Source organism: Zootoca vivipara, chromosome Z1 (genome assembly GCF_965207765.1).
Source record: "Zootoca vivipara chromosome Z1, rZooViv2.hap1.1, whole genome shotgun sequence".
NCBI classification, from domain to species: Eukaryota; Metazoa; Chordata; class Lepidosauria; order Squamata; family Lacertidae; genus Zootoca; species Zootoca vivipara.
This window is the reverse complement of record NC_142583.1, coordinates 66016383-66038952: the sequence shown is the minus strand read 5'-3', so window position 1 is coordinate 66038952 and position 22570 is coordinate 66016383. Positions and strand designations below refer to the sequence as shown.

Below are 22570 nucleotides of genomic sequence, written 5' to 3'. Positions count from 1 at the left end.
TGTGACCAACTGAACATGCCCAGGAGCCAGGATGGTGCCTGACGCCTCCACCATCTGGAGGTGCATGCCCGGGGATCCTTGGATCTGGACTGTTTTCACACACCAACAAGACATCCTGTAGAATTCTATCCATGATACTTTATCTGTACAATCAGAACAAATTTCAGGAACCAAAAGCTCATATTGAAAAATACATGTGGCCCCAAAATAGCAACTAGGCATTCCATTTTGGCGACTGTAACCCTGGTTTAAGGAGCCATTTGGCCCCTAGCTCATATTTCTGATTTTCTAACACTGTTAAGACATCATCACTGTACCATTTGACTGTACCATTTGTGGCCTTCCAGATGTTGGACTCCTAACTCCCCATCAGCCCTAGCCAGCATGACCAAATGTCAGGGATTATGGAAGCTGTAGTGCAGCTGTAGTCTGGAGGGTCGCAGGCTCCCTCACCCCTGGCATAGTCCTCAACCCAAGGACCCTGTGTTTATGTGTGGGGTTGTCAGAGACAGGGCAGGTGAGTTAGAATCATAGAGTTGGAAGAAACCACAAGGGCCATCCAGTCCAACCCCCTGCCAAGCAGGAAACGCCATCAAAGCATTCTTGACAGATGGCTGTCAAGCCTCCGCTTAAAGACCTCCAAAGAAGGAGACTCCACCACACTCCTTGGCAGCAAATTCCACTGTCAAACAGCTCTTACTGTCAGGAAGTTCTTCCTAATGTTTAGGTGGGATCTTCTTTCTTGTAGTTAGAATCCATTGCTCCATGTCCGCTTCTCTGGAGCAGCAGAAAACAACCTTTCTCCCTCCTCTATATGGCATCCTTTAATATATTTGAGCATGGCTATCATATCACCCCTTAACCTTCTCTTCCCCAGGCTAAACATGCCCAGCTCCCTAAGCCGTTCCTTATAAGGCATTGTTTCCAGGCCTTTGACCATTTTGGTTGCCCTCTTCTGGACACGTTCCAGCTTGTCAGTATCCTTCTTGAACTGTGGTGCCCAGAACTGGACACAGTACTCCAGGTGAGGTCTGACCAGAGCAGAATACAGTGGTACTATTACTTCCCTTGATCTTTATGCTATACTCCTATTGATGCAGCCCAGAATTGCATTGGCTTTTTTAGCTGCTGCATCACACTGTTGACTCATGTCAAGTTTGTGGTCTACCAAGACTCCTAGATCTTTTTGGGGGGGGGGAGAACCCAGGTGTCCCCTCACTTCCTTCCAAGCACATGGCCAGGCCAGAAAAAGATATTGCCCCGAATGTTGGGAACTGGGTTAATTTAAAAATATGTGAAACTGAATAGCATCTATGATATGGTAGGGATGATATTGAAACAGGCAACCTATAAGCCTACAAGGCGTGTATGCCATTGTGCTGCTCCCCATTCACTTTCAGTGGGGTCTGATGATGAAATGCACACACATACCCTGTAGAAAGTATAACATGGGGTGCTAATCAACTAAGTTTTACTCAGAGCAAACCTATTTAATCAACCTAACCAAGTAATGCTCATTTATTTCAATGGGACTACTCTGAGTAGTTGAACACCACCCATGGATCCTCCCCTCTAGTTATCAGCTTCTGAGACCAAGGCCAGGCCAAGGTACCTGGAATTAGGTGTAAGGTTCAACTGCACTGAGCCAACATTAGCCTGATAGCCAGATATGATAAAAAGCCGTTAACCTTGATCAGAAAGTTTCTGCTCACATCAGAGTGCTGAGGCCAGAAAATCCCAGAGATTACAATCAACGAAGCGAGCTGCCTTCAGAGTATTTTAGCTTCATTTCTGACTGCACTATGGAGAGGACCCTGAACTCCCTTGGGGCTAGGATGCAAGGACCTGCTTCAGGATTATACGCAAGGGTGTAGAAAACGGCAAGAACGTTCAGACATTTCTGCTCACGCAGCACACACAAAAATTAGTTGCAATTTCCATCAGATGGACAAGAGGTAGGCAGCAGAGTAAAGGTTGTATATTGGCACAGTTCAAGCACACAGTTCTATGTATTTGTTCAGGTCATGCACACAAAAATTGTCTTCTGGAAACAGATTCTGTCTCGCTACAGAAAAACACACATGTCATTCTCTCTTGCCAAGCGCAAGATGCAGTGTCTAAAACGGTTCACTCATTCACAGCGATAAGAAGGAGTGCTTCCCTTACTCAGATTTGGCTTCATGACATCATATAGTCAACTCACTAAGTGATGATGGGACAGCATCATGCTGCTTATATGCCCATGACTACCTGTGATTGTCTCAGGAAGCAGTTAACTGCGGTGTTGCTACTTAGATGGCACCAATTGTATTATTTCTATTGACTTATATATGGCTTAATGCCCAAACTAGATTCTAAGCGGTGTACGAAATATAAAAACCAGTTGCACAAACATTTAAACACCCCACAATTAAAACACACAATAAAACAATGTCACAACAGAGACACACATAGAGGTCAGCAGCATTTGAAAGCACCAAATGGTAAAAGTAGGGAAGAGTTTTGTGGAATGCCCCCCCCCCGAATCCCCTTGCCTTGAAAAAAAAACCACCCACCCACCCCCCCAAAAAATAATTCAGTGCAGTCTCCGAAGGAGAAAGCCAACAAAGCATTACATATAACAGACCAGAACGCTTGCATTTTAAAAACAAAGGTGGTAAAATTAAAGTTACAAACTTTCAGCATGGTACTTGACACACCTGCAAGTGAGTCACATCTGCAACTGCATAATATTTTAGCTTAATTTGGACAAGCCATGTGAAAACTGAACCAACAACAAAGGCTTAGGAGTGCAGGTGCAGAATACAAATTTGCATAATAGGCAATACTCATTGAGAGGAATATAGAATAAGAAAGTTGCTCCAGGTCTTTCCCAGTTTATTTACACAACACGTTGTAACATTAAACTCTGTGCAAGAATAGTAAGAAATCTGCCCACTTACAAGAGTTTGGAAACGGACTTGGTGTAGCAAGTTTATTAGTCCTTGAGGAGCTTGACACTGAAACTAAATGCAGAATAGATGCACGCTTTTCCTTCCATGCGATTGTGTGCCTCTGAATCACCTGTTTAAATCTCTACACTTGTCACAGAGTAGAAAGACGGGTTTTATACAGGCTTTTCCTTCTGTCCCTTTCCAGTTTTCTTTTCAGTTATTTGTTGACTTAGGAAGAACAATGCTCCACCAGAGCCGTACATCCTGCTCTAATACCAACCATCGTGCTTTTATCACATTTGCAAACCTCTCCCTCAAAATACCATTACGGTGCGGTTGCCTGCAAGCTTCGAATTGTTATTTTCCAGGCACTCAAAGGTCTGCCTGTTTTAGCAGGCATGCAGCAAAAAAAACAGGACGGTTATCAGGCCCAAGGTGGGCCTGATACACCTGCGAGCTATGTTTGGCTTGGTAGGTCACAGGTTTCATTCAGAGGCAGGTGCCAGCCATACAGGTAATCCAACTCACCTCCTTACAGGGTCACGGAGAGTTTGGAACAGCTGACAGAAAGGAGGCTACTGTAAGGGGGCAAGTTCAGCAGAGTGCTAGGACATAAATCACTCGAACCACGGACACCTTGTTTTTTTATTGTATTTCACACAGCAACATACCATCATATTCCACACCCTATGTGAGACACTCCAGAAGACAGGGGCGTAAGCCCCTGCAATGAAACAAACAGCTCTGCTAACCACTATCCCTCCACAATTCACCATGAATAATGAATTCATTCAAGCTCGAGTAGCTAATACAACAAAACACAGGCGTCTTGCAAAAGGCATAGTACCTGTGACTCAAATCCCAACTAGAGTCAGTGGGGCTTAAGCCTCATAGAAATGAACAGGACTTAAGACAGTCACAACATACATAAGCTCCATTAATGCAATAGGGCTTAGTTTAGCTGGATCAGGACCAACATTTATATTGCAGATTAAGGGCCAGGTCAAAGGTGAAATGCAGCGAAATGGTCCCGCCTGCTCTGTGGCTTTTAGCCGTTTCTTTTGGTTGATGGAGTATTTTAGTATCTATTGGTTGTTTTTATTTTCTGCTCTGCACCCTGCTCTGGTAAACCATAAAGGGCAGTATATAAATATTTTTTAATACATGCATAGATATACCGTAGGGCTGGGAGATATGCTGATATATTGTCCAAAAATGGTTTGAAGTCCATACCATGATATCATTTTAATGTTTAACCTGTCAATTATATCACAAATCAGGGTGGGTGTTATGCAAAAATCACAATGCAGGGAAAACCGTGAAACCAGCCAATGCCTCTACATAGCTCCATCCTCATTTCAGACATCGTGAAATATGGGTATATCATCATGTTTAGCTGCTGATATATCACCATGTTGGGAGTCAGTTATCGCCTAGCCCTAGACAACAGACTGTCTGAACAATGCCATACCAGGGAGCAGGTAGGGGATAAAGTTTGTCTGAGTTCTCCGTTTAAGGGGAGGAAATCCCCACATTCATGGAAAAGTCATCCCATCAGGGAGAAGAATAGGCCGCAACCCTTCTCCATAAACTGTGAGGTGGATATTCAGCTTGGGAGCCAGTGTGGTGTAGTGGTTAAGAGCGGTAGACTTGTAAGCTGGGGGACCGGGTTCGTGTCTCCGCTCCTCCACATGCAGCTGCTGGGTGACCTTGGGCTAGTCACACTTCTTTGAAGTCTCTCAGCCCCACTCACCTCACAGAGTGTTTGTTGTGGGAGAGGAAGGGAAAAGGAGATTGTTAGCCGCTTTGAGACTCCTTCGGGTAGTGATAAAGCGGGATATCAAATCCAAACTCCTCTTCTTCTTCCTACCACAGGGGTGAGGAATGTGTTTTCCACCTGGGGGCAACATTCCCTAATGGGCAACTTACTAGGGCTGAATACTAGAGGTGGTTTGGGCCACAGGAACAAGTGGGTACACACAACCTCTCTATCCTCCAATCGGGCAAGCAAGGAGGAATATAAAGTTCAAGCACACATTCCAGTCTGGCAAAGACACAAAAGGAGAGTGCAAATCAAGGTCACTAAGGGATGTGACCTGGGAAAATCCATTGTGGTTGGAGTGGCTGTGTGACCTGGGGAGAGTGCCAAAGGCCAGACAGAGGCCTGGGGGTGTCATGGACTGGTTGGATGCGAAGGAATGGAGCTAGCTGAGGAACCACCAAGGGACGAAGGTTCAGAACCCTGGAAGTGGTGGTGGGACAATGACGAGTGGTCAGAGGGAGAAGGTTGGGAGGAGGTGTCAGAAGCTGAAGAGATAACAGGCCTTAGTAAGCTGGGGGAGTCTGTGGCAGAGAGAAGTCCAGAATCAGAGGCAGAAGCTGAAGTACGAGAAGAGGGAGGCCAAGAGGCAAAGATGAGTCTGGCTGGTGAAGAGTCACAGGTGTGACAAGCTGCTATGACAAGCTCCCATCCCTCCTGGTCTCCCAGAACCAAGAGAGGCATTAAAAGGGTGGAGGAGAGGTTGGCTTCACATAGGCACAGTCTCCAATTGCTTTGGGGGGGGGGGAACCTGTAGAGGAGGGGCGTTAGGAAGCTGTGGGGAGGCAGACACCTTCCATCTCAGCAACTGCTTCATGGGGGCAAGACCTACCAGTGACGAGCTGCTGTGCTCGTTAGACCTGACATTCTTGTGCTAATAGTGTCTTTGCTAATAAAGGGTTAACTCCAACTTACACTGTGTGATTTATTGCTGGCTAGCGCCTGACATGAGGGCCACATTCAGCCCCTGGCCTGGAGGTGTGTGTGTGTGTGTGTGTGTGTGTGTGTGTGTGTGTGTGTGTGTGTGTTCCCCCCCCCCACCGTACTACTGCCTCTTCTGCACCAAAGTTACACATTGCCAGATCTTCAAACACAATTGTCATACAATCAGGCTATGGGGAAACAAATTTCCAAGAAACCATAATAAAAGAAATATTCATAACTCCAAAAATAGCTGCAATCCTTTCCTGTAGGACCTGGTTACCAATGAAGTTCCCACAAGAAACTTCAGGCACAGAAGCTTATGAAAGGGCCAAATATGTGCTAAATGGTTTTAAAAGCCCTCTGTACACACACATGGGTGGTGCTGTGGATTAAACCACAGAGCCTAGGGCTTGCCGATCAGAAGGTCGGCGGTTCGAATCCTCGTGGTGGGGTGAGCTTCCTTTGTTTGGTTCCAGCTCCTGCCAACCTAGCAGTTCGAAAGCACCGCTCCGGCGGGAAGGTAAACGGCATTTCCATGCACTGCTCTGGTTTTGGCAGAAGCGGCTTAGTCATGCTGGCCACATGACCTGGAAGCTGTACGCCGGCTCCCTTGGCCAGTAAAGCAAGATGAGCACCGCAACCCCAGAGTCGTCTGCGACTGGACCTAATGGTCAGGGGTTCCTTTACCTTTACCATTACATACACACACTAAATCTCCTATATTGCGCTGCTCACTGAGTCATCAGGCAACACTACACCACACGGGGTGGGGAGGGAACCTGACCTTATCAATACTGGTTAAGCAGTTTGAATAACCAAATTTGCTATGCTGGGACAGGAACCCTCCAGGAACTAAAGAGGAAAGTTTCTTCCCCAACACCACCATAAAAAGAGATTTCCTGTATTTCTAGTTAGAAGTGGCTTAAAGCGTTGTGAAGAGAAAGTTCCTGCGCCAATCGTGTGGCAGTTTTGACGTATTTTACGTCAGAGAACAGAAGGAGCATATTGAAAAGGAGCTTTCGCCTCTCCTCTCTCAATTGTACAGTAGGAGCTATCAGCAACACGATAATCTCATTCAGCTGAAAACTGAGAAGGTGTGGAGTCTACAGGCCACGGTGCTATGTTCTAACTGTGATCCTGGATACTGGACTTCCATAAACAAACCCTTGGCCGAATGCTGGACAAGCCAATTCATTTCTGTACTTCTGCACACACTGACATCTGGCTGTCTTAATAGCAACAGATGGTCAGACACGGGAGCTGTTGCTTTAACCAAGCAAACCGTTAATTTCTTGTCAATATTTACACATTCTTTCAAACAATGCAACCATTAGGAAGCACTTAAAGAGAAATGGAGATGGTAGCAATTACCAAGGCCAGTGCATCCATTTATCCTCATTAACTCCTCGTTAAATGAACCAGATACTTGATAGGAATATTTATTCCCTACTGAGCAGAACTTGTGGAATTCGGCGGACTTCTTCTCCCTCTTTAAAAGAAAGAAATTATTTTGTCTATTAAATTGGTTTTTCAAAGCTGCCTAGCATCAGGTATTACCATAGCCCCGAAGTGTTAACAGATATTAATTAAAACAAGCGAACAACAGAGAACCTATGCAAACGTCGCTGACAAGAAAAAACCCACCCCACTCCACCCACCCTCCCTCCACCTACTATCCTTCCCCCCCCCTCACCAATGTCTCAACAAACGAAACTGAATTGTAAAAATCTTAAGAGAGACATTGCTCTTATCTTTGTAAACTAAGAAAATCCTTAATAAAAATGATTTTCTTAAAAAAACACAGATATTAATTAGCATCAATTGATTCGCGGCCACTAGCCCTACTTCCGTTATCGATGAACCTATTCAAATGTGAAAGCAAGAATGTTCCTGGGGAGTCGAGCCTGACTTGCAGCTGTTGCAACAAAACTTTCTCCAATTAGGTTCTAGCGCCCTCACTAACAGCCAGGTAAGCTCAAGAACAACATTCTTTACAAACAAATAAGGATCTTTAAGTAAGTTGTCTCACCAGGGTATCTATAAGTTTGACCTGTGCGGCAAAGCCACTCGCTTAAGAAAATGCATGTCGAGAATGAAGGCTCTTCACCTCCTCAGCTCCTAATTCTCTCCACTCCGGTGTGCCTTCAGCTCTTTACTTTCTCAGGCATCTGCTACCTCCACCAACCCATTTTCCCACTGCTACCTGCTTATGTGTGTGCTTCGTTCACAGGACCCCTGACTTCCAGACCACTTCTTACTCTTTTCCACCTCAGTTCTGCTTGCCAGCCCCATGGCTGACACAATACAAACTTTCCTGGTCCCAGGTCCTATGTGAGGTTTCCTTCCCCCCCCCCAAAAAAAATCCTGGCTTTTCCTGTTAATCCTTTTTTTCCCTCTAACTAACTTTCTCTCAAATTCCTGCTTCTCGGCCTACAGTGCTCCTTTTCACCCTTCCCTGTTCCTTAAAATTCCTGACCTCTTTGCTTCTAACATCCCAGTCATCCCAACTACATAGCAGCTTCTCCCGGAAGTACCCTCAGTACACCCTATGTGGATTTCATTTCTCTCCCATCCAAACTGACCTTTCACTTCCCTGACAGAAGTTGCACTGTTTGTTATGATTCCATTGTGAACACCTACACCGTAAGCAATGAAAACACAACAGCAAAGGAGACTGGACAACGGGGAATTAGGGAGCGGGAGGGGGGGCAGGAATAACCAGGTTTATATTCTATAGTAGCTTGTTAAATCCTACTGACCCCTTTTCAGATTATGCAAAATCAGCAAGTGGGGATAACATGGGATACTTAAATCTTGATATCTGCCGTGCACTAGCAAAAATTAAAAATAATAAATGTCAAAACTTATCAGTTGAATGGAATGCTGACAGGATCTGCCAGCAACTAGGTGGGTCCTGAACACGCGAAACCAAACTGCATCACCCATTATCAAAAACACATGTAAGCCTAAGCCTTTCTGCAGTGCCAGCCTACAATGGCAATGATATGCTAGGGGCTTTTGTCTCCACCCTGCTCCTACCTGAAAGCCTTGCAGCCTCTTCTGCTGTTCTACAGCACTGTGTGGGTGCTTTGCAGCCAAAGTTCTACTACGATACCAATAGTAGCAATGAGAAATAGTGGCTTGACATGTAATAAGCCCAATTTATCCTTGTGATTTCTTAAATACTGAAAGAAGAGAACACACCCACCCAATACCCAAAAGGCGGTATTGCTTTTCCGTGGTTGACTATTCAAACTACAAGAAAGAATATTCCACCTAAACATTAGGAAGAACTTCCTGACAGTAAGAGCTGTTCGGCAGTGGGATTTGCTACCAAGGAGTGTGGTGGAGTCTCCTTCTTTGGAGGTCTTTAAGCAGAGGCTTGACAGGCGTATGTCAAGAATGCTTTGATGGTGTTTCCTGCTTGGCAGGGGGTTGGACTGGATGGCCCTTGTGGTCTCTTCTAACTCTATGATTCTATGACTGCAGGCTATACAGCAGGCTTCATGCATTAAATAATCAGAGAGTCCTGTGGCAACTTAAAGACGCATCTGAAAAACTGGGCTTCCGTCCATGAAAGAGCCTATGACATAATAAATTTGTTAGTCTTTTAGGTATAACAGGACTCTGGCTGGTTTTGCTGCAAGAGACTAACATGGCTACTACCCCCTCTGGAAATTTTTACATAAAATAGTTTGCAAATTGGAAGCTGGCCTCAGGCATGTTGCCTCTTCCTCTCCACTCCCCGCTATGCGCAGTGCATGTCTCTCTATGCTATATTTGTTCTAGTCCACTGTCATGCTGGTGACAGACTGTGTATGCTCCAGGGGGAGAGAAACACTGGAGACAGGCAGGACAAGTGACCGAGGCAGCAGGTGGAGGGGTTGGCTTGCAAAGCAAACCTGGGCATTAGCCCCTAATAGCAAACTTGCAATGGGAAGCCCAAAAAATTGTGGTGAAAATGGAAAAGGGAGCAGAAATTGTTGCAGTTTGTGTACGGTCGGGAACTGAAATCAGACAAGAACAGACTATTGGTGTCCATTAACATTGTTGCTGTTTTAAAATCTGCAAATGGTATGTTATAATTACTTTCTTTACATTGTTTCGGTGTTTCCTTTATGCGAGATGAATGCAACTTACATAAATAATTACATACGTTACGTAACCTATGTTAAACAGCAGACAGCAAGACTAATAATGTAGTATTTGGTGGAAACTGAACAGCAGCAGAAGAGAAACAGCGCTGGTGGTCATGAACACAGGTTGGAACAGAAACACCTGCATTCTGTACATGCATAAGCCTCATCCACATGCTCCAGCTACTGCTTTATGGGGAAGAGTGAAATGAATCGGATGTCCATCATACATAAAGGCCTTCATAAGGAATGACCACCATCACACATCAGGCATGTGTGTTTGAGTGGGGAAGGCACTCGACCGCTTCTCCCCCAGGGGAACCACATCATGGCCACCCAGTAAGCAGCTAGAGGGGAGAATGGGCCACCTGTACAGCATTCATTGCTCTGCCCCCTGTTAAAAATGTTTCATTAGATCCCCTCATCCACCCTTCTATGCCAACTCACAGTTCCCAGGAATTCTGAACAGCCTAGCAAAACGTCCATCAAATGCAGATAAGAATGGAGGGAAGTTTGTATATTGCAAGAACCTGAAGAGTAAAGTCAAGTGCCTCTGTGGAACCCCTGAAGGAGCTCTGCCAATATGTGAGATGCACAGTAGGGGGGAGGTAGCAGATATTTCCAACCCATCCAATATCCTCCCCCTGTGCAGGGCTTTGCTTTTCCACGTTGACTTATATGGGAGAAAGTAAAGCTGGGCACTTGGATAGGGGCCAAATGTTAGGTTCTGTCTCTTGGTCACACTAATAGTGCGACAGATTTCGGGGGGGGGGAGGCCTTTGTGGAGATTAGCCCATATAGCAGAGGAACGCAATCTATATTCAATCAAATCATACCATGACACACAAGAATAGGAAAGAGCAAAGTGCAAGATGCCCGATAAGATTCTAGATCAAGAGCAGTTGCAAGTACAGTGGTACCTCGGTTTATGAACACAATTGGTTCCGGAAGTCTGTTCATAAACTGAAGCGTTCATAAACTGAAGCGAACTTTTCCATTGAAAGTAATGGAAAGTGGATTAATCCGTTCCAGAGTACTTAAACTGAAGCGTTCATAAACTGAAGCGAACTTTCCCATTGAAAGTAATGGAAAGTGGATTAATCCGTTCCAGACGGGTCCACGGAGTACTTAAACTGAAGCGTTCATAAACTGAAGCATGGGTGTAATTGGTTCCGGAAGTCTGTTCATAAACTGAAGCGTTCATAAACCGAAGCGAACTTTCCCATTGAAAGTAATGGAAAATGAATTAATCCGTTCCAGATGGGTCCACTGTGTTCATAAACCGAAAATTCATAAACCGAGGTGTTCATAAACCGAGGTTCCACTGTATTAATAAGCAAACACAGGTTACTCAAGTTGAATAGGCTGTGTCACAAACTGTACAGTGATGAAAGCAAGAAATACTGAGCTAAAGGCTTACCTAATCCCTAACACGATTTGAAAAGGAGAAGTTTCAGTTCCAAGAAACATTATGTGCAATGGAGATCCACTCACATATCCTGTCTCCTGGCGAACACACAACCAGTGAAAACCAAAGCAAGGAAAGGAGGGAAGAAGATTGCAAACAAAAGGCAGGCTTATTACAACACTATAGTGATCAGGGGGGGGGGGGGTGTACAGAGAACAAAAGGATGCTAAGACACCAAGTTTAGCAGGCCAAAAAAGAGGGAACAGAGCACACCAGGATTAGCAGGAAGTTTATTTCAAGAAAGCAAAGGGAGGTTGTGCAAGAAGTTAATTCTACTATAGTGTGGGCATGCAATATTTCCTCTTAGCACAGTGTAAGATTAATTGGATATTACATGCCTTATAGAAACACGTCTTCCTAGAAATGGGGAGCCGATGCCACTTCATCCGATTTAATCAACACCAAGTCCTTAAAAACACAATGGTTTTGTGTTTATCCGCTGTTCTTTTTCTAAATGAAAACTCAACGCTAGACTGAACTGGAAATGCAATATTAAGCAGGTGAAGAGAGGAGCAGGTGTAGGTTCCATACCACCTTTCAACAGACTAAGCCACCTGAACTGAAGAAGGCTCAACATTTTGAACAGCGCAGGGAAAACATGTGAATTTTGTATTTCAGATGCGCAAATCGAATGCAATAGTTTCTACAGCCATCCAAACTGGCATAATATGCACACTGCAAAAAATTGCTCTTTCTATAGATGCACAGGCCCTGAGACTCAGGCTGGGGCTGATGATGTGAATTGGTAGCCCAAAACTTTTGCAGATCATTAGGTTGGTGAAGACTGAGTAAAAGGGGAGAAGCAAAACCCATACGAAAGAAAAATGAGTTGAGCAGCATATCTGCTTTATTATTTATTATTGTTGTTGCGTTAGCCTCTAAGCACTTACAGTCAAGTTTAAAAGCAACATCTATCAAAAATGTAAACAACTGAATCAATACATAAAGCCTTGGCAAGGGGAGTGAGCAGGGAATGACTTATCAGTAATCCAGAGTAGAACTAAGGTAGAACTTTTGACTCAGCTGGATCAAACATCACCATATGCCCAGGAGAAAAGGAATGTCCTAACCGTGCGCCAAAAAGATGTTAGTGTCAGCACCAGACAGATGTCCCTTGAGGGAGCACTTCACGGGCACAGAAGGATCCACAATCGTAAAGGCCCTGCCTCTTTGCCACCTTCCAAGCCTCTCTCTTACAAGGAAACACATGAAGGGCCTAGGTTTGTGCTATTTCTGCCCAATCAAACCTCTGAACAAACAAATATATACACTATCTATCCCTTTCTCACAGACAGGTACTACATGAAGGAGTGTCTGGTTTGCATGAGTTATTTCTAGAAGTGGGCCATGAAAACCTCACTGTTTCTCATCCCACCGAGGTTACTAGGGTGCACTTTAAAAATCAGAACTGGAGAGCAGTCTGCATAGCTTAGAGCTGTTTCGCTTTAAGAGGGAGATCAGCACTTGGCAAGATCATCATCGCCTTTCTTACCTGAGGGATCAGGTGGCAATTAAACACTGGTACAAAAAAGCATTTAGAGTTGCCTTTTCCCTACACCTTGAGCTGCCTGGGGGTGATGGAAACTGAAAGCTCCAAACATCTGAAGAAGGTTGGAAAAGGCTGGTTCAGAGCAGCAGAAATGACATAGCGGAAGATGTCTTTTTTTCTCCTGCACACTTCTCCACCAGATGCATGGGCAAGATTCACACAGTATCGTATTTCATCATCGCCAGTGCAGAATCGTCACACCCTGTTTTTTCAGTCCCAAAATTGGGTTAATTACCTTTCATCGCTGGTATAATTCCGTTCGTCTCACTACCTAAATGGAGCAGCAATGTATGCACCAGTAGCCTATGGATACGCATTTATCTCTCGCACATTGCCAGTATACCACATTTCTGTAGGCACAAAGGGAGCAGGCAGGCGGGCGAAGCTGCCATAGGTGAGGCACACGATATGGCAAGACCTGCATCTTCCCACGACAGCTAAACTGTACAGTGATGCATTAACATGCAAAGACTGTTTAGTAATAATAGTTCACATAATGGTCGCACCCCACATTTTTGCAAATGTGGCGATTGTGTGGCCTAGCACCTGGGCTGTGAGATAGAAACATGGCCTGACCTAGTGCCGCCGCCCCTCAGTTTCTTTGCCCAGCCAATAACAGTGTCAACATAGCACACTTCTGACCCTTCAGGAGGGCCTGAGCTTGGTGCCTGGTGCTTACAGACCACAAACATGTGTCCAACCCTTCTGCTCTTTCCTTTGTTTAAGCCCAAACCTTGCAATTCCCGACAGAAACCTTTATTTGCCACAGTGGTGAAAACTGGAGGAAATGGACAGGTAAGAAGATAATTACTACAGGCAGGACAGAGTTCCAGAAATACATTTTAGCCATGCTTTTTGCTGAGCGGAGCCTTTAAAATAAGCATTAGCCTGGTTGAAATAGGCGAGAATGAATTGCGCGCGCAGGCCACTGAGCAGACTGGCAGAGGAGGGATAGAGAAATCCGTCCCTCTTCTGCACACAGTATAAAAATGCTTTATTTTCTTCATTTTGTATGCCTATCGCCAGCAGGCTAGTGGGTCGGTGGAAAGGCAAGCTAGTTACGTTTGCAAACTTAATTTACAAGGCTCTACTAGCAGCAATAGGGACCCAGGTGGCGCTGTGGTTAAACCACTGAGCCTAGGGCTTGCTGATCAGAAGGTCGGCGGTTCGAATCCCTGTGACGGGGTAAGCTCCCGTTGCTCGGTCCCAGCTCCTGCCAACCTAGCAGTTCGAAAGCACGTCAAAATGCAAGTAGATAAATAGGAACTGCTATAGCGGGAAGGTAAACGGCGTTTCCATGTGCTGCTCTGGTTTGCCAGAAGCGGTTTTGTCATGCTGGCCACATGACCTGGAAGCTATACGCCGGCTCCCTCGGCCAATAATGCGAGATGAGCGCGCAACCCCAGAGTCGGTCACGACTGGACCTAATGGTCAGGAGTCCCTTTACCTTTACTAGCAGCAATAGATGGTGGTAGTTCTGGCAAATAAGTACGCCAGTCAATAGCTAAGTCACTACCACCTCTTAATGTGCCTCTTCCCAAAGCCTCAAATATATATCCCCATCTCACAACGCAAAAACCTCCAAGCCCACTCCCCCAATTTTTCTCCCTCATCACTTCCCACTGCCTCCTTCCTCAGCTGCTCCACATGTGAGTAACACAACTCCACCCAACTTGCCATTGATATCCCCGAACCATAGTCACGTCAAAACCATGGATTACGCACAGATGTGTGTTCTGAATCATGCAATGTGGACCCAGCTACAACCTTGGTGGGAAGGTTGTTTAGTCTCCCCTCCCCACCCCAAGCCATTTCTGTGCTCAGTATCACATACTCCATAAGTGGATTTTCCCTTACAAATGAAAAAGACCCAGGTCCTCAACTTCTTCCCTTTGCCATGGAAAAACGCAGCCAGGAGAGGTGATTTTGAAGGGGTAAATGGCAGGAGGGAAAATATTTACAGTAAATGGTTGCTCCTGCCTGCTACTGTCTGCAGTAGCAACCTCCAGAGACTACTTTTCATGTTTTTAATAAAAAAAAAATTGCACAGGCAAAGCAAAACACAACTCTGTGAAACATGTAACTTAGTCCTCAACTTTCAGTACCTTGTCTACCTAGGCTTATAAACTGAATGCTTCCAACCCCAAAACCTCATATCCAAATATTCCCTTGGCATATTAATAGTATCTGTGCTCCCCGACCTCCACAACTTGCTAGTTTAGATCTTTAATTCTGGGGGGGGGGGGGGAAGGACTTCCATTTTGCTTATGAGACAGTAAAGGATGGGGCTATAAAATAAATATGCCCCATCCCTATACTTCGCTGCCCCAAAGTCCTCTGCTCCACCCCAGCTGTGCTCAGTTTCCAACACAGAGAGTTGACTCCCTTTGCAGTCTCTCTGACCTGACCCTACTATTTCCCACATCTAGTGTTCCTGTATCACAAGAGACCTCTATCAAAAACAAACTCCATCTGCTGGCCACCTGAAGCAGGAAAAAAAAACTCTAATCCTCCCACAGATCCCCATTGGTTGTCTTGATAGAAACCTCAATGCTACTCTATCACTCTCTTCCACTATGCAAATTATATCTCCCAGCTTCCTTTCCACAACAGCGAGAAATAATTCCCTTTCCCTGTCTCAGCTAATCCTAATTGTCTCACTCACCCTAAACATATCCCCCTCTGGGCAAACTATCCTTGCAGATCCAGCAACTCGCTCTCTCTTGCCTCCAAGCAAGCAGCCCTTGAAACGCAAACTCCAGCATTGCTTTCCAAACTACTTCCCTTGTCCATCTTACCCCACCAGCCCACACCCCCAAACGCCTAGCCTCTCGTCAGTAACCCTACAACTTATTTCCCAAACCACTAAGCCCTGCTGCTCTCTTTGGACAACCAGTCCTGACTCTTTTCACCTTACTGCCAAATTACCTTGCAGTTCATCTATCATACCTTTAAAGGTAAAGGAAAAGGGACCCCTGACCATTAGGTCCAGTCGTGACCGACTCTGGGGTTGCGCGCTCATCTCACATTATTGGCCGAGGGAGCCGGCGTATAGCTTCCAGGTCATGTGGCCAGCATGACAAAGCCGCTTCTGGCAAACCAGAGCAGCACATGGAAACGCCGTTTACCTTCCCGCTGTAACGGTTCCTATTTATCTACTTGCATTTTGACGTGCTTTCGAACTGCTAGGTTGGCAGGAGCTGGGACCGAGCAACGGGAGCTCACCCCGTCACAGGGATTCGAACCGCCGACCTTCTGATCAGCAAGCCCTAGGCTCAGTGGTTTAACCACAGCGCCACCTGGGTCCCCCATCATACCTTTATGCAATCCCTAAACAACTCCTGAGATTCTCTGCACTCCCACTGCTCTTCCCAGACCTCTCAAATACTGCCCTTTCTCCTTTTCTTCCTTCAAGCCCCAAAATTCACTGGGTCAGGTTTGGCTCTCTGCAGAGTTTCATTTTAACCAGAACTCACCAAACCTTAGCTATGTGCATACATGCTTTCCATGCCCAGGTTCAGCCTCACAAGAGAGTTCCCCGGAGCATGTGCAAAGTGCTTGCCTTTCTCAGCTAAGTAACCATGATCACACCTGATTGTAAGCAAGAAGAGTGGGTCAATATGCGCAACTTTCGGACAAGTCTGAACACACAACACCCCTTCCAGAACCGTATGTCAGAACTTAAACTATGGCCCCTCCTGCCCAAACAAGAAACCCCCACACACACACCTCTAAATCCTGCACTTTTAATCATCTACCCCCATTGCCTGTACAGCGGTCACTTCCCAATATATGGAAGTTAGATGTGGCATGGGGGGCCCTATGCACATGCTCTGCGGCATACATTTTTACAGTCCTTCCTATGTTCCCATTTCCACCACTACCAATATCATTCCACCCTCTGCGGTCTTTTCCCCACTTTGTGCCTGTCAATTATTTAAACCTTGTCAGCAGACCCGAGCAAAAAGCTTTGCTTTATTTTAATCCAGGCTATAAATAAATAAGTACGAGGAAATATTTTTTAAAAAATACTTTTCTTCTCCAAGTCTAGCGAACTGTGAAGAAGTCCTGTCCCGAACCGGGTACTTTTTCTGGGGAGGGTCTCAAGAGTATGTAGAACTGGCACCTTCCCCCGCCAAAAAAAAAAAATGTTAAAAAGTGTGGCACTTTTACTACGACAACTTCATGGTGTCTACCAGCACCTTTAATAATAATAATAATAAAAAGCACTACCCCAAACTATTTTCATGTAGTCCTTAAGAGCGTCAGAATAGATTTAGTGGGACCCTGCTTCCAATATCGTCTCCCTTCCATCCACGAATCTCGCTCGTTGGCCACTTTCTCCCAGCCTTAGCCTACCTCGCGGGGCGGTTGTGAGAACGCAAGAAGAAAAGCGTCAGGTGGGAGCAGGTGAGCTGTTTGCGGGAAGGAAAGCGAGCGGTAACGAGAGGGCAACTCCGCTCCTCGGCCCACCCCCGTCGCCTTCCTTACCTCCGGGGGTCTCCTTTGCGTCTCTCCTCCAGCGCGGCGGCTGTTCGGGGCTGCCGGAGCAGCAGCAGCAGAAGAAGAAGAGGAAGCCTTCGAGGCGAGCCTTCTCCGGAGTCCTTCCCTCCTCACACGCCGGCGGGCGGCGAGCTGCTTCGGCGCAGCCCGGCGACGGACGGAGGGAGAGAGAAAGGAAGGAAGGGAAGGGAAGAAAGTCGCTTCAACTTGGACGCGAGGGGCGGCCGGCGCCAGCAGCGGCCAAGCGCAGCCCAGTCAGTCAGCCAGTCAGCCAGTCAGTCCGTCCCCTCCAGGAAGGAGCAAGGGAGCGCGTGGGTCGCCGCTCGCTCAATGGCTCCCTTGAAGGCGAGCGCGTCGTGCCCCCTGCCCGCTTGCCTCGCCTCGCCTCGCCTCACGTCCGAGCGCGCCAAGGCGGGTGGAGCAGCCCCCCAGAAGCGCCCTTTCCTTGCGCTCCTCCGAGGCGGAGGCGGCAAGCGAGAGCGCGGGAGAGAGGCGGAGACGGCGAGAGACCCGGCAGCCTCCAGCGCTGGGAGCTTCCTCGCTTCGCCCGTCCAAGATTTAAAGCAGTGACTCGGTCGCCTCGGCACCGCCTCCCGCCCGTCCCCACCTCCTTCTCCCTCCTCCCGCCAGATCCCATTCCCTTGCCAGCCCTGGTGCGCTCTCGCCGCCGGGAAGCGTCACGGGGGCCCCGGCCAGCCGGAGGAGGAGGAGCCACGCGGCCTCCTCGACTCGGTCGGGAGATCTAACCTCCGGCCGCGTTAGATCTCCCCCTCAGGCCCGCTCAGAGTGCTTTCGAAGCAGCTCCCAGGAGAATTTTGCAATGGTTTTTTTCCCCCCCTTGGGAATTGGAGTCCCGTTGCTCTGTGGAAACGGGCGAGGGATTGCGCTGGAAGGCAGGCTGGCTGGGGCTGTGGAGGAATTTGCAGCTTTTTCCTTAGGGGGTTGGTCTAGATGACCCCGGGGGACCCCTTCCAACTCTACAATTCTATGAGTCTATTATTCTTCCATTTGCAGAACTGGCGAAGCTGACAGGAAAAATCCGAAACCAGCCTGATCAAGTGTTCCAAAAGGACCGGAGTAAATTTATATCATATCTAAAAGATTATTGTAAGCAATTAACATCGCTAGCAGGGTTATCTGAAGACTTGTAAGGAGAAGTTTTCTACCTTTCTATATTCATTTAAATTTTGAGTTATTTTGTAATGAGTGTAATTAGAATTGGAAAACGTACAAAATGCAATGATTCTAAAGGTTAATTTTGAAAGCCATGAGGCAGGAGGGAAGGAAGTTGATAGGCTCTAAAGAGCCAGGGACTTAACGTGGATAATTGTGGTGTGAATGTATATTATTAAATGGAAAATATAAAAAATATATACACAAAAAAGAAACCTCCTCTGTGAGTTGGGAGTTGTGTCTCCCATCCACATAATGGGACTTGCACAAGCTATCATGTCCAAGGTTTGTGCAGGATCACGTAAAGTGGATAATGATGACGTGAATGTATATTATTAAATGGAAAATAAATTTAAAAAATTATATATATTTATAAATATTCTTCCCTTTTTCTCTCACACACAAACACACACACTTTTAGCCTGGGCAGGTGCTTCTTATTGTTGTTGTTTGGCAGATGCTTCCTATTACAGCTCAGTTAGCAGAGCATGAGACTCTTAATCTTAGGGTTGTGTTTTCGAGCCCCACGTTGGGCGAAAGATTCCTGCACTACAACGGGGTTGGACTAGATGACCCTCGCGGTCCCTTTATGATTGCTTATTATTGTTCCATGCCACCCCCAGTCTCCAAGCGGTGCAAGATTCCTGGGGTTCAAGATGCACTTATGGGGGTCTGTGTTTCCTTTTGGACAAGGAGGTTCAGCAGAGACTGTTGTGTCTTTATGCTATACGGTTTATTTACACACACACACACACAACCTGGGTCTAGATGCAGAGAGTGTGGAGCATTCACATCCTAGCACAGTCCTGTTCCTTCCATTGCCACAGCCTCCGATTCCAAGAGACTCCAAACATCATGTCTGACCCCTTCTGCACCATAAAACAAACTGCGCCCCTTCTCCCTGCCCCCTCTTGCAAAACTGTCCCTTGTTTCCTGTTCTCATAACTCATTGCCCACTGTAGTTCTGCTGCCCACCCCCAAACTCTGTCCATTTGCCTCTGCTACCCTGTTTCTCCGAAAATAAGACGAAGCCATAAAATAAGCCGTAGCAGGATTTTTAAGCATTCAAGGAATATAAGCCATACCCTGAAAATAAGACATAGTGATAGGCCCAGCATCAATGCCGGCCGTGGCAGGAGGAGGAGGGAAAAAATAAGACATCCCCTGAAAATAGTGGCTTTTTGGGGGGGGGGAATAAATAGCAGACGGTGTCTTATTTTCGGAGAAACACGGTAACTGTCTCTCATCTTAGGAAGGGGCTTTAGGCCTACCTATTTGCTGGGCAGCCCAGAGACTCTCTGTTAATGGCCTTCTTAATGGGACATTACCCATTACTTTGTGCTCTTTTAAATGGTCCATTTCTCTTTTTTGTGTGTGTATATTTTTTATTAAATTTTCTGTTTTGCAATTTAAAATATTTAAACAACCTTAAAATATCAATGACTTCCCTTCTTCCCTTTCCATGGTTCATTTTGCATATCATAAATCCCTGCATATTTTACATAAACGAAACCATTCAGTATTCCATTATTACATCCATCAAAACTTGTTTACACTGTTGAATTTATCTTAATGCTGCCAATGTTTTCAGGTGTACACAATTTCCCCCCCGTATATTCAAGAAACATTTTCCAATCTTCTTTAAATGTATGTTCTTCTTATTCTCTTTCTTATTCTATATGTTAGGTCTGCAAGCTGCGCATATTCCATCAGTTTAAGTTTCCATATTTCTTTAGTTGGGGCCTCGCTCGTTTGGGAGCTAACAAAACACGGGCCGCAGTAGTAGCACACATAAATAACCACCTTTGACACATGGGAATTTCCATCTGAATTATCCCCAACGAAAAGAACTCTGGTTGGTTGGTTTTTTTGAAAAGTACTTTTAAACTTTTTTTTCAACTCATTATAAATTATTTCCCAATACTCTTTTGCAGGTCCATAAATGGTCCATTTCTCCAGGTGATTACTTCATCATGAAGCCAGCCTGGTTTATATTTTAACATGCTAAATTCAGTGTCTAGCACCCAGGAAACATACAACAATATTATATTCTGACTTCTCTCCAAGGAGTTCAAGGTGGTGTACTTTGTTCTCTGCGTCTTTGCTTCATCCTCACATCAGCCCTGTGAGGTGGGCAAAGCTGAGAGGCAGTGATTGGCCCAAGGAACTTCATGGCCTGGGGGGGGATTTGAACCCAGGTCCTAGTCCAACGCTCCAAAACCACCACACCACACCAGCTTAAGTTTAAAACTTGTCCTCCTTTCAAAGGGCAGGCCAGGCATTCAGAAGAAAACTTCTGGAAAGGGTAAAAATGCTAGACGGCAATCCCCTACTCACCTAACCAGGGAGTAGGTTCTGACAGAACTGGGTGGAGTTTGCATCTGCGAAGACATCTGCGAAGACATCTGCGAAGCACTGCACCGCTGCTGCAGCAAAGCCAGCCATCTTGTGGAACTTTAACGACTGACAAATTTATCGTGGCACAGGCTCTAGTAAGCAAAAGTCTGCTTTGTGAGGTTGCTCCAAGTGTTAGAAGGCAGAGGTGTATACATATGGATGTAGAAGGAAGAGGGGGGATTGTAAACAGTCTGATTAATTGGTGATGACACGCGAAAAGCACAGTCTTGAGACAATGCAATTCGAGGTCATGTGTCCAGTGAGCACCGTGACACTATCGCATCAGCAAAAAAAAAAAATAAAGAAGCAAAGGTTGGCCTTGGGGGGGGGGGCAAATCCATATTAGGAGTGACACCATGCAATTGTCTGAGAAGGGTGTAGAAAATTGCTGCCTACTATGAAAAACGGCCCAATGGCACATTGAAAAACCAAGCCCGTTCATTGTGGCATGAACATTGTGCCATAACGGGGTAGATTCTGTCCCACAAAACCTTCCATCACAATAAAGATCACTTTTAAGGAGCCACCACGTTCCAGGGGGTGGGAGGAGATGAACAGGGCTGCCTCCTTGGAATTTATTACTTGTGTAGCATTAACTGAAGAGCCACTTTTGTGCGTAGTACAGGGATTTCCCCCTTCCTCTTCCCTACCCAACCGGTTGCCTCATGTAATCTAAAGGAAGTGCTTCAGGGCTATTGCAAAGTAAAACCCTTTCTCCCCACCCCCCCAGGCAGTATATTATGTATGTCTGCGTCTCATGGGGAGGCCAGACTTTTTTTTCACTGGAGACCAGTGCTTTTTTGGGGGGGGGACAGGGACACAGGGGTACGCTTACCCCTAAACATTTTGTGAATCTAAGTTTGGCCTCCTTGAGGGGCATTATTTCAATATGAGTAGGAAAATGAGAGTACCCCTAAACTTTTTGGGGGGGGGATCACTGCTGGAGACATTTTTGTTGAGGGAGTATTTATTTTTGCCACCATTCCCAGAAGGGACACCTTCTCTTGTTTGAAACCACAGGTGGAGGAGGCATCTAAGAAACAATTTATATATATATATACAGTATATTGGCCTGTACTGTGCAATAAAGTGCAATAATACAACCTTTGCTACATTTTTTTTCTTTCTAGCCATTTTTTTCCTTTTTACCAATAATTTTTACTGATTTTCATATAAATACAAGAACAACATAGAACGACAGTCATTTGTCCAGTTAAGTTTGATATGTATTACATAGTGCAAAATCTATTTATTTATCAATTCAAGTATCCTCTCTACAGAGATTCTTGTGTTGGGGATGGAATAAAAGCAGAGGTTTTCAACCAGTGCGCCGTGGCACCCTGGGGTGCCTTGAATGATGGTCAAGGGTGCTGCGGGCAACACTGGCCTCTGTCCCTCTTCCCTCCCCTCCCTCCTCTGATGCCCTCTTATGTCTCTGCCTCCCAAAGGCTTGTACAGCTATTTGTTGTTTTGTTTTTGTTTTTTAAATATTTTTTTTCTTTGTGAGATTTCTTGGCTTACAAAAGTATGCGCACTGCCTCTTTTTTCAAGTTACATTTTCTACAGATCAGTTTACATTAGTGTAACATTAGGAAGAAAAGGGGGACAGAGGTGGTGGGGTCCATGGAGAGTGGAGTGGGGTGGGGTGGCAAGGCTTCTATTCTACTC

The 22570-nt window shown here is 45.8% G+C and overlaps 1 protein-coding gene across 4 annotated transcripts in view; it reads right to left on the bottom strand.

Annotated features, from left to right (window-relative positions):
* Positions 1-17458, bottom strand: part of SLC4A4 (solute carrier family 4 member 4) — a 190917-nt gene extending 173459 nt beyond the window's left edge. For 3 of the 4 annotated variants that reach the window (XM_035103066.3, XM_035103068.3, XM_088660661.1), the window contains exon 1: positions 17321-17458. The gene's annotated coding sequence lies outside the window, so the exon portion shown is untranslated. Of the gene's footprint in view, positions 1-17188; positions 17261-17320 lie in introns of those variants that run through there. The other variant, XM_060278361.2, reaches the window with a different exon arrangement.
* Between the last annotated feature and the right edge of the window lie 5112 nt (positions 17459-22570).